Source organism: Taeniopygia guttata, chromosome 1A, assembly GCF_048771995.1.
Source record: "Taeniopygia guttata chromosome 1A, bTaeGut7.mat, whole genome shotgun sequence".
NCBI classification, from domain to species: Eukaryota; Metazoa; Chordata; class Aves; order Passeriformes; family Estrildidae; genus Taeniopygia; species Taeniopygia guttata.
In genome coordinates, this window is record NC_133025.1 from 5,693,025 (window position 1) to 5,711,150 (window position 18,126).

Here is an 18,126-nt window from a genome sequence, read left to right on the forward strand (position 1 = left end):
GAGTTCTTTAGCCGAGGAAGTTCACAGAGAAAGAGAAAACCTTGGGTATTGCTTTAGAGCAGGTGTTACCACAGCAGCTGTACGTGAGTGACCAGGCAGCTGTATGAAAACCAGAGTGGTAAGAAGGATGTACACAACAGGGTAGGCATTTTCCAGCATGACAATATATTCTCATTTCAGGTGTTTTCCACTCCTATCATGTGTACTCGGCTTTCTGAAGTCAAGGTAAATAGGCAAGCTGAGGATTGTTGTATTCCTGTGTTTCTGACATTACTGGACTTCTGGAAACTACTGTGATGCTGTTGCAGTATGACAGGTGGTCTATTATATAAATAAGAACAGCTAAAGAAGAAATTGTTTACGTTCAAGGCATAGAACTATATGAATGATTCAAAGAAAATGCGATTTCTCCCATTTTCCGACTGTTGTATTCTTGGAAGGTTCTTTAAATATGCATAGAAAATGCAAGCAAAATAGGTTTTTTAAATTTCTAATTGTGTGTGCCGTTTTCTCTCTAGGGAGCAAACAGATGAACCAAAATAAATAAGGTTTATTCTACAGCTTTAGTGATAAAGATACTTGACCTGAATAATAGTGGGAAATAATGAATGCAAATGTTTGCAAGAAGCTGTCACATATCTTTATTACATAATCAATACCAAAGAGTTGGGATTATGTTCACATAGTAGTGGCACACCCTTAAAATATTACGGTTCACCATAAATGCAATTTTAAGAGTACCGTTCAAACCCCCCAAACAAAAAGAGATGTTTTTAATAGTTTCTCCTCCTTACCTTTGTGTCTTAATTACATACTCAGGAAAGTCTGTCCCTCCTTTGAAGCTTCATGTAGCAAACTGCACGAGAGAGCAGGTTTTTGGGCTTTTGGCTATTTTCAAAGCTAGAAAGCAAAGGGTTAAAATGACTCTTTGTATTTCTCTATTCCCAAACTGCCATTTAAATTGAAACATAATTTTATGAACATTACATCTGAATGCCATTTCTTTTTACAGGATCCCTTACCTCTGGGACACTGGTTTGGATCAGGATTTTTTTTTTTTTTTCTTGCAACAGCTGTTCAGTGCATGAAATAAGCCAGTGGATGTAGTCCAGTTTATAGTGGGAAAGTGTCCATGTCCAAACCACCATCTCAATTGGCACTGAGTATCATCCTTGTCTCAGCAAAATGGCCAGAAATTGAATGAGCATGAATAATGAACCCTTTGCAATTGTCCAGGTCAGGTTGACAGCAATTTTGCCTCTTGTCTATTGATAAACTTGGCAAAGGTGCTGCATTTCCAGGCACACAGAGGCCTTTCTTAATGGTTAATTCTCCAAAATAAAATGCACCAAGTTTGAGGTTGCTGTCATTCCTAGTGCTGATGGAGTTGGAGTTTTCAGAACATTTTAATACAGGGAAAAACTTCTTGCCCTGAACAGTTTCATTTTAAAATCACAAGCACAGGAACAGTAAAAGGTGGCTTTGTGTTGCAGTAATCCAGAGGATGAGATATAAATAGTATAGACTGTCACATGACCTAAATTTTCAAATTTGGGTGTCTAAAGTTAGACACTGAAAATCAGGACAATTATTTTAGTCTTCCTACCCATTTTTGCAAGCACGGAAATACATTGTTAAATCTCATATTCATTTTCTATGGAAGTAGTGATGGTTTAGTTTTAACTTAGTGCTTTTTCTCTGAGGAGCCCTGAACAGTTTTATGAAGTGTGTCAATGTCTTGGTAAAGAAAATTTGATATTGAAGCCCAGAAAAGTGGAATCTGTGCTCTCATCTTAATATAAAACTGTCCCTTCAATGCAGCCTGGAGCCTTTAGAGGTATTTGCTAGGAGGATTTTATTTCTTGGCATCCTCCATAATCACTGGAGAATGAGAGGCTCCAGTTCTGAAATGTCTTATTGGAGCCAAATGTTTTTGCTCTGCATTCCACTGAGGAGCTTTTTGTCTGGTGTCTGTAGAGGGAACCCAGATATGGATTCCTATCCCTATAAGTATCTTTGTTAGTACCTTCTTTTGTGGGATTAATGCAGTATAAAAATATAACAATTCTTCCATGGTTGCCACGTGAAGGGCATTTGTCCCTTCAGGTCCCACTTTTTCTTATCCTAGAGACATCCATTGATCAAAATGCCTGAGTGGGGCTGATAAATCTTGGATTTGTCAAATATTTACTCAGGCCTTTCCCTTTGAAGGGCCTGGTGGGACACCTGTGTTTTGCACAGAAATGAGACCAGATTTTTGTGTCAGGTTTGTCTTTACGTAATCCATCTTGATTGGAGTCAAGTTAGGTGAAGAATGTGGTGTTAATTGGCTGGTTCCATTTGACCCATTTGTCTGGGCTGAGCCCCAGAGCACACTAGAAAGCATCCCAAATGCAGGCTTGTCTCAGAAGCTCTTTGTCAAATGCTGAAAGTGAGGATGGATACTTAAGGTTTATGTGGTTTGGGACCTTGTGGTGAAAATATTCTTGCAAAATGTCTGTGTTGTCCAGCTGGTTTTGTAGAAGTCCACCAGCTTTTTGGTAAGGAGCAGTCCTTTGCTCAGGGATGGAAGCAGGTGAAGGATGGATCTAGGTGAGTTAACAAGCTACCAAGTGGGCCAATGTCTGGACTGGCCTGATTTGAGTGAGGAACTTGAATCTTGGTGTCCCCATGTCAACCAAGTCAGCTGCTTGCCAGATTGTGAGGTGATTCCCTGTGCAGTGCTGGAAAGAGTAGAGCCTTTCCATCCCTCTGTCTCAAAGCCAGTGAGCTCAGGACTCACAAGGACACTGCAAGACAAATCTTCAAAATTAAATCTTCTCTGGCCTGTAGAAATCATATGTCTCATCTCATCACTGCCCCTCTTTCCCAAGACTTTCTGTCTTAGAACATCAAATTCATCATACCTTTCCTAAATAGAAAGTAAAATTGTTCCTTTAAAGAAAGGCTATGCATTCAGTTCTGCATTTCTCCCTTTTATTCAGTAGATTTGTTTCTCATTTCAGACTCATTTGAGACCTGAGACTGTGCAAGATCTTTAGAGAAAAGGCCATTTCCTTGTACTGTGTTTATACAAAACCTAATTCTGGGGACCCTGACCCATGAAAAGTCTGAATAGCTCCACAACTCAAATAATAATTTGGGAGATGTAGGCTTAACCTCTGCAAAACCAAATGCATTTGCTGGTCCTTGTAGGGTGAAAAGGGAAAAAAAAAGAAGTGTGCATAAAGAAAATGGCATCTGGTAGTCTGCAGTAAAATGGACTGATCTATTAAGAATTAGTGCTAACAGGCCTCTAAGTTTCTTTCCTCAAAATTACTGCAGTCAAAAAAAAAAAACCAAAAAAAAACCCACTTCACATTTGTGCTTAATTTCACCTCTGTTTATTCTCCTCTCCTGTTCCCTGAAGAATGTAGATGAGGTTTAAGTTAGTCTTAATAGTAATAGGTTTGGAATCTAGCACACTTTCACAAAATTAACTTTGCTTCTGTTGATCTGGGAATTAAAATGCTTCATTAATTTAGCAAGTCCTGGTTTGACAGCCAAATAATGCATTTTGTGAGTTGTACTTTTAAGTCTAAAATTCTTATCTGCAGCCCTCCCTGGATGTCTCTGACATTCAGGGCAGCTTGCAGATCTGCATGGCCTGGAAAGGAGGAAAATGTGCCTGAATATATATATGTACAAGTGCTCTAATACAGTTTATATTAATATGTTGTGTCCAAACCTGTATTTAAGCACTACCAGGTAACTATTAAGAAACCTGTTTCTTCCCTCCTTTGCAACATACACTTGCATTTGTTTCTTTTTCCTTTGTTGTTTTTTGTCTCCTCTTTTACCAATGCAACTCTGCACAAGCATCCGTGTTTTTGGTTAAGGGAAAGAGGCTGGGAAGCACGATGGATTTCTGTGCTGTACACTGGGGCTAGGGGAAGGGAGCAAAAAACCCCAAACATGTCTGTAATAAAGGAAGAGATGTGTTATCTCTCTTTTTCACGCCAGACACCATGTCCTGGGAAACAGAGGAGATGCTGATATTACCAAGTTCTCAACTGTACAAGTCTATAATAATGTTCTCATGTTTCCTGTTCCAGTCATTCTGCAAATGCTCTTTATCTTGTAGATGTTCACCTCAAAAACATCCATGAATTATATGAACCGTGCTATGATCATGGATCAGACTTGCAGACTGTGATATTGCACAATACATACCTGCAGAGGACTTCTATGGTACCTCCAGAGTTTTCCCCGACACAGAAAATTAATCTTTTTTTCACATCACTTATAAACATTTCCCCAAATCTCTTTTATTTGGTTGTGGCTTGTCTCAAGGCTCACTCTGGTCTGGACTGTAAGGCTGTGCATGGGCACAGCCCAAACAAATGTCTACAAAACACAACCATGAAAAGACTTCAGGATTCTCAAGGCTCGTAAAACTAACCACAAAGCACTACAATATAAAACAAATTGAAACAGTTTCATTTTATTGGTGTCTAAAAATGCTTATTCCCTTCTAGCATCGCCTCAGAGTAGTGCAGCACTACTCAGCAGTAGAAAGCTCAGCAGTTTCATAAGGCCATAATATAAAAGCAGGTACAGGTTCCCCAGCATGAGGCATCACTGGATTCCAGGTTATAAAGGTAGAAAAGTTTAGCCAGACCAGTAATGCTGTTGGATGCCCATCACAGAGTTAGCGACATGGTAGATTCAGCTTAATTTGATCTTTGTTTCTTTGCAGCTCTGTGATTTGCACCTCAGAATCACAGAATATACTGAGTTGGAAGGGGCCCCTAGAGAACATTGAGTCCAACTCCTGGCCCTGCACAGGACACCCCAAGAGTCACATCCCGTGTCTGAGAGCATTGTCCAAACTCTTCTTGAACTCTGTCAGGCTCAGTGCTGTGACCTCTGCCCTGGGGAGCTGTTCCAGTGCCCAAACACCTTCTGAGTGAAGAAACTTTTCCTCATATTCACCCTAAACCTCCCCTGACACAACTTCAGGCCACTGCCTTGGAGAGTTCACTGGTGACCTCAAAGAAGAGATCACTGCTGGTGTGTACAGAAATGTCATGCAAAGACCATCAACTGTGATTTTCTATTTGTGCACCCTGCTACAAAAGCAGGAATTTTTACCCATGCTAGATGAATAAAATTTTTGGAGTTTCTTTTCTCTGCTCTAATTACCATAAGTCAAGATGAGTCTGTAGATTCTGTAGCCAAGGCTAATTGTGTTTTGGTTGTGAAGGTCTGTGGAGTGAAAGGCAAGGTGAGGTAGCAGCGTGGCACTCTCTCTTCCCCCCATGCACTGCTTTATAACCTCAGCTATTTCACAGGTAGCTCCTCTTGACTGTGGTTCATAGCAAAACTTAATATTTCTGTCTGTGTTTTGGGAGGGGTGAGGGAAGAGTTAATTTTGCTCTTCTGTTGTCTAGGAAACAGTGGTTGTACTTACTTCCCTTTTGAAAATAGATAGTGAATTCCACATTCAGGGAGCAATGAATAAGATAAAAAGCCACAAGATTAGAAGCTTGAATTAGACACCGTTTGAGAGAGCAAAGATAAGTTCGTGTGTGCTGGAAACTTTTTGGTTGCACTGGAATGGAGTGGGGAGGAGATCTGCTTTTAAAGAAGGTGCTCAGGGCTTTTAGGCTCTGGGCTGTTGGCACTGATTCAGCAAAGCGTTTAACTAAGTGCCTAATTTTAATGATGTAGGGCCCCACTGAGTCCAGGGCTGAGGATGTGGTCCGGTTTGTGCATTAAGCACTTTGCCTCCCACCACTTGGAGAATTCAACCCTGTGCACATCGTGCTGAAAATTAAGAGAAAGAGAGACACCAGCAATTGCGATCTGGGCTCCTGTGCTGAAAATAAGCCATCCATCCCATTTAGGGCTGTAAATACTAAAATTGGAGATGGGGTTAATGATTCAGAACAACAGAACAGGGAACAGGATTTAAAAAATAAAAAGCCTTGATGGTTGTCACAATGGGCAGCAAATGACAAGTGCATTTCAGTGCAAGTTTAAGACGATTATACTTGGAAGATGGAGCTAAAATATAAAGCGAGGGCTGTATGCAATGCTGCACGTTCAACTGGAAATGTAGGTTATGTACTTGGTATTAATTCATGTCCCAGTGAACAGGAAAAAAAACCTCTTTCTTTGATTCAGATGGGACTTGAGCTGTAGATTTTTCTGACTAAGAAGCTCTGGATAATTCTTTTCTTATGTATTATTAATAGTTCTATTACATTAAATCTTAGGTGTTCAGAATGATCCACCAGAGGTGTTTCTCCCCCCTTCTCAATCTGCTGTTCCCAGCTGAAGTCTAGAGTGCACATGGGTAGGTGAATCTGGGCTTGGAAAACTGGCACACGGGTGTATATAAAGAGAGACACAATTTTCAGGACTAATTTCTTACAAGCAGTTCCAGCAGATGTGTTTTCAGGAGGGATTTTAGTGTAGTCAAGGAGGTGCTGCCCTCCAAAAGGAACTGTTTGAAGAATAGCAGAGTCCTGGGGAAGAACTACTAAAACAAATGAGCAGGAATGGGGAGTGAGTGACAAAAAAGGAACGTGTTGGGAGTGGTGAAGCAGAAAGATCCTGGCAGGGAGTGAAGAATAGGTTTTCTGGATGTGTTTAAAGGTGTAAAAAAGGGCAGCCTCAGAGACAGTAATGCAGATAGTAAATCTCCTCCCAGGATTTGTGATTACTACATTGTGATTAAAAAAAATCCCAACAAAATAGAAAACCACTCGAAACCAATACAGGACCAAAACAAAAAAAAAAAAAAAAACAAAAAAAAAAAAAAAAAGAAGTCACATGGAAAATCCTCTTCTCTCGTGTGTTAGTGATCACAAGCAGTCTCTTGTGAATGTGGTCAGCATTGATATACAAATATGCATGCCGTGCTTCTGAGTAGCAAATTCCAGCCCCCTTTGAGGGGAGCTTTGTGAGAGGTTTTGGAAATAAATATAAATGCAAAACCTAAAAACCGAGAAGGAATATGGAAAATGGAACACGCTTGGGAGGATTTGTGATGACTTTGCAGACTGGAAGTAGGATGCAAACTCCCAGGTTGGATGATGTTTCCGAAATGGCAGTCAATTAAAATAATATGTGATAGAGGGTTGACAGTTTGGGTGTTTTTAAATGATCCAGCTCTAGCTGGGAGTGCAGTGGGTAAGGTGCAGAGCTTAGCCGGGTGTTCTCCTATGGCAGTCGTTAGTCACCTTTTCCCTTCCCATAGAGCAGAGAGAGCCCTAACGACAGTGGATATAATGATGCCTTCAGGGATGCTTAAGGAGTAACACAGCTCCTGTAGCAAGGTGCAGCCTGGTTCCCTCAGTCTCAGTCTCAGTGGTGTGTGGAGGAGCCAGAACATGCCTCGAAGGGGTTGTCAGCCCCCCCTCATCACTCCAGAGCTCTTAGACAATTAGCGGCTGCTTCCTGCACAGGCCAGGAGTGGGAAGGGAGCTCCAACTCCACCACCTCACGCAGGGCTGGAAGTCATTTGGCCTTTGCTGTAAAGAGATGAGAAATGTGAGTTACTGCTCAGTGTAGCCTGTGCTCTTCACCATAAAGGGTTACCTGGCAAGGTCTCCATGAGAGGCACCTGATGAGCTTTGCCAGTGCTGCTCTTGCCTCATCTCTCTGACATCTACTGTCCTGAGCTGCTGCAGCCTTATATAACTGCCCCAGCTCCCCTAGCAGCCTTTTTCTGGGGGGGAAAGGTGCTAATTCACCCTGCACATAGGTGCTGCAGCACAGTTTTGGTTGCAGCTCTTGAGTCAGGCAGCACCTCTCTGGAGCAGAGCGAGGGAGAAGTAAAGAGAGAGGAAAAAGTTGGAGCTGGAGGAAGGTCACACTGCAGCACTTGTGTTTCTACCTCTCCCCTAGAGATGCTTGCAAGGAAAAGACAAACCTGATGGATTGTTGTACTTTCAAGAGAATGCAATGCTAAGCAGGTGGTTCCTGGCACTTAATAGACCCAGGGTTGTGTCCATGCTGCTTTCAGAGGTTCACCTTCAGCAGGCTTTAATCCTGGCTGCCACGGGTCGTGCTGACAAAAGACACAATGGCAGAGGCTGTGGAGTGAACCACCCAAGTGCCAGGCCCCAGCAGAGCTGTGCCTACTGCAGAATACCAGCACTGGTGTCTCTTTGCTGCCCCAGGTGATATTTAGCAAAATGATAATCAGCAAAACTCCGTCTTGCCCAGCTGCAGCACCACCTCTCCACAGTGCTGTAGGTATTCACCCATGCCATGCTTGGTTGTGCTACAGAGGTGGTTTCCTACATATCGATCCCTGTATCACAGTGGCTCATAGACACTTAGGGCTTAAAATAGGAATTACTGGCCCTGGCTCAAGCAGCCAACTCAGAGTCTATAATCTTGGGTTCTTCTGTGCCCCTTGGTCAAGGAGGAAGGGCATCCCAGGGCTGGATATTCATCTCTTCCTGAGCCACTGGTGTACAGCAGATGGAAAAATGGCCTTGGAGGGGCAGTTTCTGTCCACTGATTAGAGAAGGAGTCAGCTGGGTGACTTACATAGCCTCAGGCATCTGAGATGGGGCAAGATGACTTGTGGAAAGATCTAGGGATGTGGGTAGAAACCAAGAAAGGCAGGCATTTTAAAAATGTGCTGTTTTAATGAATATTTTCAAAGTAAAACAAAATTGAAGTCCCGGAGTAAGGCAGTCTACAAAAATGTCAGACTTCAAAAGCCAAAAAGGGGGAGATACATCGCTTTCAGTGTGCAGAATGCACAAAATATAAAAATATATTTTTGAAGACTTTTAAAATTCAGAAATCAGAGTCAGGAAGAAAAGAAAAGGTGAGATGAGAAGGAATGAAGAAGGGTTTCAGGGTTTTCTTTGTTGTTGCAGTTTTGTTTTTTTCACTGTTCATCAAAGCCTCCTTCAGGGCCTCTTCATCAGCCAGCTCTAAGGACCTGTCCCAAGAAGTGCCTCCTCTAGCAAGCATTAGCTGTTTGTTGTGAACATGCTAATTTCTGATCACAGTTCTGAGAATGCATTTTCTTTCCTTGCTGATAGAAACCATATTAGCTAATAAAAATAATTAAATTTGTATTCTCTAGATGTAATTGGTGATTATGCCCTCTAGGTGGAAAAAATGCTTTCTGATGAGCAGAAGCCTATATTCTTTACTCAGATGACTTAAATTTCTTAATTTCCACAGAAGTGGACTGCAGAGAGAATAGTATCCCCCAAGCCTGCACAGAAAGGGCATTAGCAGCCATTTCCTAAAGTAATTTATAGTACTGGTCACTGTATTATGCCAACTCTAACAAACTCTCCCCTCTTTTACTGCTAGCATGGCTGTAATTCCAGTTACTCTATTGGGAATTTGGGTCTTGGAAAGCTAAGTGATTTATAAATTTTTAAGAGGTGATGCATACAGCTAATCTAAAGGAAAATGGGCTCTTGCAGCCTATGCACCTGCTGTCTGGGAGGGGAGAGGGTTTCTTGCAGAATTCCTCTGCTAGAAAAGGAAAACTCTGACGATCTTTAGGGTAGCTTGTTTTAACAGACTGATGAAAGGCCATTGCTCCTGAAACCTAAAGCTTTCCGTTTACTGAAAGCCTTCAGTTTACCCAGAAATGGTTAAAGCCCAGATACCTATTTTTGCAGCAGTGAATCATCATATGAACTTCCCAACTGCTGGCTATTTTGTGTGAGGGAGCCGTTTTTCATGAAACTGTGATGGCCTTTATTTAGGTCACACTTGGGTCCCTTCTTGCATCCCTCCCCAACGTGCTTTCGGTGTGAGAAACAAACTCTTTCTAGGAAACAATTTGTTAACAGCCTCCTCCCTTCCAGCTGGGACTTCTGAGCCCTGGAGAAGTGAGGCACAGAAGGGATACAAGGCAGGGAGCATGGGAAGGACTCCGTGGTGAATTCATACCACAGTAACTTGGTATTTGATTTCTGGATGAATGAAGTTACTTGTGCAGTTCTGGAATTGCCTCTGAAGGACTTCCTGTGTGGATACCCATGGCAGACATACACTTCAAAACATGTCTTAAAAGAGTTTTATACTAATCTATTTACTCTTGGTCCTTGACAATGTCCAGGTCAAAAGTTATGTGGTGTTCCCACTCCTCTAACACAGATGGCACCTGATGCTGTAGAGAGATGGGGGAGAAGCTGCTCTCTGCCCTGCTTCAGTTGTTAGTGTGTCATTGTTGCTAGAGAAACACAAAACCTTGGACTGGGATTCTGGCAGAATAAAAGCCTTTCAATTCATATATGATCGCATTTAAAGGAGGGGGAAGGAGAGACCTTGTAAAAACCCTGTTCATCCACTAGAGAGCATATAGGCAGTGCTTCTCCTTGGAGAAAATAAAAATGTCAAGCTCTTATTATGCACAATAATGCAATGCAGTTTAAATGTTTACTGCTGTTCTACCCACCGCAGTTACATATGAAGAAAAGACTGTGTGAAAACTGGAAGAAGGCTTTGCAAATATATAACTTTTCATGTTCAAAAGCCTCTTATCTCCTTGTTAGTGTTTAATATCTTCTTGTTCTTATAGAGCGTTCCTATTCTCCCCATGGAAACATTAAATTATTTACAAAGTTCCTGAGAAATACAGGGGTGGGCTTGAGAAGGTGCAGAACCGATCTCTGCAAGGACATTTTATGGCTTTTAGAGGATTCCAGTGTTTCATTTCTGGCTGATGTGGTTTGGAAGAAGCTTCTGCAAACAAATTGATGTGAAGCTGCTCATTCTGCAGATGATCAATGCAAGAAGCTGGCGCTGAGAAGGTGATATCCTTTGAAGTCTAATGATATTAATGTTGACTCTTAAATATTTCATAGCTGTTACTCTTTTGTAGTGATTTTAGTGCTTAAGTTACGGAGCACAATTTTTTTTCCTCATCTAATTTCCATTTTTCCCCTCTAAACTGCCTCACTGTGTGTATACAATACACATATGTAACTTCAGATTTAAACCATAGGGATCTGCGTGCATTAAATGGATAGTGGCACACCCCACTAATTAATTAAACTTTTTTTTCCCCCATGGGTGTCAAATTTACTTTTCCAAAGGCTGTTTGTTAATGCAGTGCATGTTAGAGGCAGTTTTTTCTGTGGAATGTGTTGCTGACTTTCTCTGTTGCCCTAGTTAACCTTATTCCGTCCATCTGTAGGTTACAGATGATTCCGCTTACACTTGTAACCTGCTGTGAGAGCTAGGCATGAAAAATAGTATAGAAACCTCAGGTAACTCCTCAGATACATGTCTTTTCCTCTGTTCTTTTTTATGCCTGTTTTATTTTGTGGGAGGTAAAATCCTTTGTAATGAATTTGCTACATTCGTATAAAGCAATATGGGTTTGTTGTACATTCATTATGTGGCCTTTCCTGGTATTTTTTTACTTTTTGTGTGCCATGATTCTGACTTAGCCAGTGGCAAAATATTTGTGTAGTGCTTGGATACTGGATGGATTTCCACTGGCACTAATGGGCAATCTGGTCAGCATTTTACTTGCCATCAGCATCAAGCAAAACTTTCTTTTTGTTGCCTTTTGCGAGTGATCAATGGATCCACTTAGATTATAACCTGGAGTTAGGAGTAATATCTCTCATTGCAATAAAACAACTGTTAGAATCCATTACTTTTCTGGGGAAAAGAATGGGATTTGTTTAATTTTAACTGCCTCGGTAGTGTACTGTTGCATATATAAATGCTGATGAATTAAATCAAGCAATTAGAATTAGAAATTAATAACACAAGGCATCTACTCATTTCAGCAAGTTTGCATTTTTATTCTGAGTGATTTTTCTAATATTTGCTAAGTGCGTATGTATCCACAAAAACTTTATATCCATATGCTGTGTTTCTAAAATGCTGGCATGTTGACTTCTGGGAGCCAGATCTGTTATTTGACAGCATATTATGATTTAATTTCTGTTATCTGAAAAACTGCACCATTAAAATAGATGATGCAGAATTTAAGTATGTCTGTTCATTGTTCTCATTGTCAAGGTTTTTGGAAATTACACTTGCTGCCTAACAGTGTAAAGTTGGTTTACATTTCAGGCAGGGTTATTTTTCCTCTTTGAATGACAGCAAGTATTTGTGTGCATGTATGCAAGTGTGACATGAAAATATGAAGATAGCTGCCTTACAGTTCTGTTTTTTCTTTTTAATTGATATTTGGATGATATAAAGTAAGCAACTGCCATATGACAATAAAGTGGACCAACTTTCCCAGCTGGATGTCATATTTGACAAAGTATGTAACCAGAGAAACTGTGAATTATGTAAAGTGCTAAATAGGATTCTGGGTGTAACTTATTACCCTGTGGGCTGGAAGATACTGCTTGTTATTTACTTGCACTTTCTGAAGCAACATTATTCTGGGTGTTTCTCAGAAGTGCTAAACTTCACTATTGGACAAAAAAAATTAGAGAAGTGAGTGTCATACTTCTGGTTTCCTATGGGGAAGGAGTGGGATGCTTTGGAAAGCTGGCTGTGAGTGGTATAGAGCATGATTTCTTGAATTTTTGTCTGCCATGCCATGCATGTGTCTGCTCTGCTGCCACTAGGTAGGGACCAGGGTGAGCCAGATTTCCTGATAGCTCCTGACAGGGACAGATGCTGCTGTCTGGGTCCACTGAGATAAGAGTTCCTCGGGCCTCTTTGGGGTGGTGGCGGCTTTGTTTTATATTCTGTGTTTACCTCATCGAGGCATATTTTATTTGCTTGTTGACTGTGTCCCTTTGTGGCTCTGTGCTTGGTGTTTTGAGTTTTGTTTTTTTTTTTTCCAGTTAAAACTGAATCACATAATTTAATTTTACATATTGTTCTTGAAAAGCCAGTGTACTAACATCAGGTGCTTGTTTTGCTGCATAAACCTAATGCAGCCTCTCTGAAGTAGACATTTTAAATTTTAACCTCAATATAAAACTTGCTACTTTTTTTTTTTTTCTGCTTTCCACATTGCACCTGCTGTTCTTCCTCAGGATCTCCGGATTTGTTGTTGGGCCATGTGCAGCCCATTCTTATTTACCAACTACCACGAGTGTCGTAGGTGATCTGTGGAGGCAGCCAAACTTTGCAGTAGCATTTAAATTGTAGCCACGTGAGGGTGTATGATGAGTTGGTTTGGTTGTAGGAGGAAATAGTCTTAAGAATTATGAGATTTGGTGAAGAGCTTTGCTCTTGTGTTAAAAACTGTTGCTTTGTGAGGCATTAGACTGGACCTGTACAAAAGCTCGCTGCTCAGAGCAGATAACTGGAGGCAATAGTGGGCGTCTGGTTGGTTTGTGGGAGGGATGCATGTCAGAAAAAAGTTCATGTCCATCAGTTGTTGGGTGTTTTTGTTAAGATGAGGCAATATTAGCTGCTGGATCAGGCCCAGAACTCAGGGTTGTCTCTGCTGTCTCTGGCCCTGCGGGTGAAAGGACAGTCCAGGGGACCTGCCAGGTTTCCATCTTTTGGCAGAGGCATCTCACCTTGCCTGTCTCTTCATTAACTGGAGGGGACAAAATGAGTGATGCTTTAAATACTCAGGTTTTGAAATAAATACTTTCAGCTGCTTTTCATTTTTTATCTCTGCCCTTTCAGGTTCTTTTTTTTCCCTTCATGATTTTTGGAAAAGCAGGTGGTACAATGGGAGAAATGGAAGTTTTCTACTCTTCTATGCAGGGTGAGCATTATGCAGGGTGGTCAGAGTCCAGGGAGAGGCAGCAATGTGGCTGGGAGTGGCAGCCTTCCTCTTGCTGAGTCTTTGGTGAATGGCAAACCTTCTCTTTCCTAAAGAATTGTCCAGAGACTTTCTTTCTCTTGCAGCTAGCAAAAGGCACTGTCTTTTTCAAAATCCTGCTGAAGGAACAGGAAAATATCAAGAGCTAGAAAACACCTGCATTATCCCATCTTACCAAACCTTCCTGACTTCTTGGCAGACGAAGTGAAGACCTGGTGCATGCTTCCAGGAAGATTTAGGTTTCAGCTCATGGTCATTTTCCTTCATAAAACCTTATTCAAAGTATGTTGGATCAGCTTACAGAGCAGGTCTGTGGGGTGCAATACACTGGGAGCTGCTTTTTTCCTATAATCCAAATGTTTTAGAGGAGAAGAAAGGACAGTGCTGTTGTGGTGGTGACTCACAGGAGTCTTGTGCTGCTGTGTTCTTCACTTTCACATGTGACGCTCTGTTCCAGCATGAAGACAGAATGCACCATGCCACAGGTGCTTGCAGCCATGAGCACGTGCGTTCCTTGGTATCTGTGCTCCTTTTGAGCTTTAAGGTCTGCAGAGCTGGGTGAAAAGGACAAGGGAATGTTATTGTGCTGGTGGCGTGGGAAGGCCTCGCAGAACCCCTGCAAAATGACAAATGTTGTGTCAAAACCTCAGGCATCTAATAGCTTGTAAATAGCTTATCTTTCCCCAACTTTACAGAAGTATTTTATTTTCACATAAATTCTACGTGATACCTACGAGTGCAGCTATCTCCAATTACAATTCTATGATTTTTTCACTTACACATGAATCTAATTCTCAGTTTTCTATAGTAGCTTTGAGACAATGTTAAAGTATTTGAAAATTCAGAAATTTCGATACTGCTGTTGGAACTTTGCTCCATCTGTCAGAATTCAGGCAGAGGTGCAGCAGTTGTTGCCCAGTAATTCCTATTGCACAATGCAAAACTATTAAGCTTAGCAAGAAGGCGTTAAAAACACGACCAAACTGAATTTTCAGTTGGTTTCCTGTTTTTAACATTTAGATTCAAACTACAGTATGAACATAATGCTTCCCATCTGGGTCTTATCAGTTAAAACTTATCTTTTGGTAAATCTAATGATGAGTTTCTGCTTACTAATTTCACTGCAAGATCATAGGCTTAAAAAAAAAAAAAACCATTGAGGCACTCAAGTGAAAAGGAAGTTTGATATGTTCTGTGTGTTTATTTCAAGTGCATAAACACCTTAATGAGAAAAAGAAATGTGATATTTTCTCCTTTATTAACTTGTCAAAAGTCTTGGGCTAAAAACTGGAAAATTTTATAGCCTTCAGTGCACTTGAACTTGTATTCAAGTTCTGCTTTCAAAAGCTTCAAATAACTTTAAAAATTAATTTATCAATTTCCAAAAGGTTTCCAATCCCAAGTATCCTAGTTCTGTAAGGTTATATGAATTTTTTCCTTTTATGTTAGTTGATCATTGTGTCTTATATCTAAGTTGTTAGTTATGGGGTAGAATTACCAATATAATTCTCTACAATCACCATTATTATCTCTGCCCTTCCCAAAATAATTCAGGGCTTAAAAATACCATGTTTAAAATATACTTTTTTTTTTAAATCTTCATACAGGAAGTAACTACTGCTCAGACTCAGGCCCTTTTAAAACCTAGTTCTGCTGGCCAAAGTTGGATATTCAATAATCTCATTTTTCACTAGAAATTCTGGTTTTTTTTCTAGATGTTTTCATGTGGCCTCCTGCTTTCAGTTTGAATTTTAAGCCTGAATGATTAAATTTTTTTTTATAAACTTGTTCCTAGCATTTGCTCTGTACCAAAATTCAGCCTTTTCAACTTTTCCAGATCTCTTTACCTGACTGCGTTCTGCAGCGAGTTCAGCCCCCCTTCTCAGTATTAGTTAACCTTTTGCCCTATAAGTATTCTGTAATGGAAATTTTTCCTGGCTGGCTCAGGTTTGTGATAGTCAGCGAGCCTGGGCTGATAAGGAAACCCCGCTGCCAGCGTGCCGAGGGAGGAAAGCATTAAACCACAGCTGTACTCCTTAGTGCTCCTGTCTTTACCTGCCCCAATCACATACCATTACACTTGATTTATCCAGTGTAACGTGATCCTTATACAAAGCCAAGCTTGGTTGTCATAAGGCCTTCCATTTTCATGCCTTTCTTATCTCTTCTCCAGCTGCATTTTCCCCAGTGCAACAAACAGCTCTGGCGTAAAACTTTCACAGCAAAAGCAGCCAGGAGAGAGTTTGTGCAGGTTGGGTTTTGATGGAACTTAGAGAGATAAATGTGGTTGGGTTTTTTTTTATTTATTTTATTCCATTCTATTCCCTTTTAGTCTCCTGCTTTCTGATTTCTTTCCATGATATTAATCACCTTTGTTACCTCGCTGCTGGAGCTCTGGAGATAGGAGCTGTGAGGTGCACCATTCTGTAGCACATACTGTTGTCTGCATGTGTTCCTGATCTGCCTGCAAGTGCCTTGGGAGCCCAGCTGCAGCCACTTCAGGCTGCCTTCTGGGGGGATGCAGGGGGCAATTTTGCATTTCTGTGAAGCTGTGTGTTTAAAAGCTAAATAAACTAAAATAGGCACAATTCTTCCATAGTCAGTCCCACCAGGACACCTTCCTTGTCAGACTTTGACATAAAACAGCTCTTAGCACTGATCTTTGTGTTGGATGGAGCTTGCAGTGTGTTTAGAAAAGAAGGCTTCCATGTGTCCCTGCAAATTAAAACAATCAAAGAGCTTAGAGAAAGCTAAAACAATTTGCAAAATGGGAAGATGCTGCTAAGTTCAGGTGATTGGAAATAATACCATGCCTTTAGAAGTCTTTAAATTGATGGAGAAATACCAGATTTCTGTGACACAAAGGAACTTAAAAGTCTAACTATATATATTTCTTTGTCTTAGAAACTTTATTTCATGTTTTAATTTTTTTTTCTTTGAAGCCAACAGATTGAAAACTTACTTTGCCCATTTTTAGAAGGGAAACCCAAGGCTCCCATGCAATATAATTGGTTGTGTCCTTCCAGTTTAGATTTTGATTTGTACTGAGTATTTTTGGATGCATCGAAAACATGACTTGCAGTCAGAATATGTGTCCTTGTCAATATTTCAGTAAACAGAGGTCAAACCAGAACATGAAAATACAACTTACATATTCATAATTGCATAAATTGTCCCAAAAGGTCTTTTATTATATGCTGTCCATTTGCATGCTTTTTTAATAGTGGGCACCATGAAGATGTCAGCTGCTTCTTTACTGATAAATTTTACTTTATTTTGCATAAGCCTACATACTTTTTCAGACAAGAGAATTAGTGTAATCTCTTTCAGAGTGATAGTGGAATGAGTTCAATGCCTACAAGAAGGGATGATAGCACTGGATATCTGTTAAAAAGGAAGAAATCTTTGAAATATTCCATTCACCTACGCATTTAAAGTGACCAGAGAGTCAAACAATTCTCAAAACATTGATGCAATGTTACTGTGTCTCTAAGTCTATAAGCACCTGCTTCCAAAACAAACAAACAAACAAAAAAATAAAGTGTGAGAAAAGAAAGTATTTGAAAGGTAAAGCAACTATAAAGAGTTAGTGTACTGAAGGTATGGCAGTTTTTTAACAGTGTGGGTAAAGAAATGGGTCAGGAAAATCATGGGAAAGATAATGTAAACTAATCAAAACTTATGTGGTTTCCATTAATAGCTTTTAGGGGGGTTGGGGGGAAAAGCCATTTCATAATAGAATAAAATAATAAAGATAGGTATCACTGGTAGTCAGGGCCACAGATGCAGCCATCTGAAGATGAAGAAACCCAGATGTGATCCAACATTGCTTTGGTCCAATTTTTGGTGGCATCTTTGCCACCAATGACTCAGAAACGTTTGAGGATTTCTGCTCTAATCAGCTCCATGCTGCCCTGAGCACAGTGGTCAAAATTCTCTAATATTCTTAATCTGACTACAGCAAAACTATACCTGCCTTCAGGTGGGATGGTTTGCAATGGTGAATCAGGCCAACCCCTGAGAAAAGGTGACAGAGTTGCAGGAAAGACAAAATGACAGGAAAAGAACAAAACCCTCACCTGCTTACTAGCGGAAGCAAAGACTATGACCTAGTTTCCCTTTTTTCATTAGGATGTGGTTTAGCAAAATTGCAGCCATGTGCCTGCAGAGGTGATGAGCCCCAACCACGCCCCAGGGCTTCCCAACAGCCGAGCTGTGCAGAGCCTGGCATCATCCACACAGCAGATCATCTGCCAGAGCTCTGGGGGCAAAAAAATCAATCCAAGAAGCAGCAGGTACCTCCTGAGAATCACAGAGCCCCACCAACCCCCAGGTGGGCAAAAGGAAGCCAGAGGCAAGTCAAAAGCAGAGCAAGGGCCGTGGCAGAGCCT

At 40.8% G+C, this 18,126-nt stretch overlaps 1 protein-coding gene across 20 annotated transcripts in view; it reads left to right on the forward strand.

Moving 5' to 3' along the window:
- CELF2 (CUGBP Elav-like family member 2) overlaps positions 1-18,126 on the forward strand; it is a 544,814-nt gene that overhangs the window by 321,834 nt on the left and 204,854 nt on the right. The window lies entirely within an intron of this gene.